General features: G+C 36.8%; 1 protein-coding gene across 1 annotated transcript in view; it reads right to left on the reverse strand.

The window, feature by feature from the left end:
* Positions 1–421, reverse strand: part of LOC106883229 (carboxypeptidase A5) — a 17,312-nt gene that overhangs the window by 15,864 nt on the left and 1,027 nt on the right. The window lies entirely within an intron of this gene.

Here is a 421-nt window from a genome sequence, read left to right on the forward strand (position 1 = left end):
TCAGAATTCTGAATGATGTGTGTATGACAGTTGTGGTGATGGTGATGGCGGGGAAGGTGGTGAAGTCAAAGGTATTGATGATGGTGGCGTCAGAATTCTGAATGATGTGTGTATGACACTGGTGGTGACGGTGTTCAGGGTACTGGTGATGCTGATGGTTGAAAACAATCAACAGGAAGAGTGAGAGAGAAAAGAAGAGGTTAGGTACAATAAAAAATTGGACTTGACCCCTGAATGGGAAGACCATGATATATGTGTGTGTGTGTATACATCTTAGACAAGTATCTTCTATTATAGCCCTAGGCAAAAACCCCTGTGAGTTAGTGAATGTGGTAAACTGAAAGAAGCCTGTCATATATAGATATGTGTGTGTATATATATATATATATATATATATATATATATATATATATATATATAT

This window comes from Octopus bimaculoides, chromosome 28, assembly GCF_001194135.2.
Source record: "Octopus bimaculoides isolate UCB-OBI-ISO-001 chromosome 28, ASM119413v2, whole genome shotgun sequence".
Lineage (NCBI taxonomy): Eukaryota > Metazoa > Mollusca > Cephalopoda > Octopoda > Octopodidae > Octopus > Octopus bimaculoides.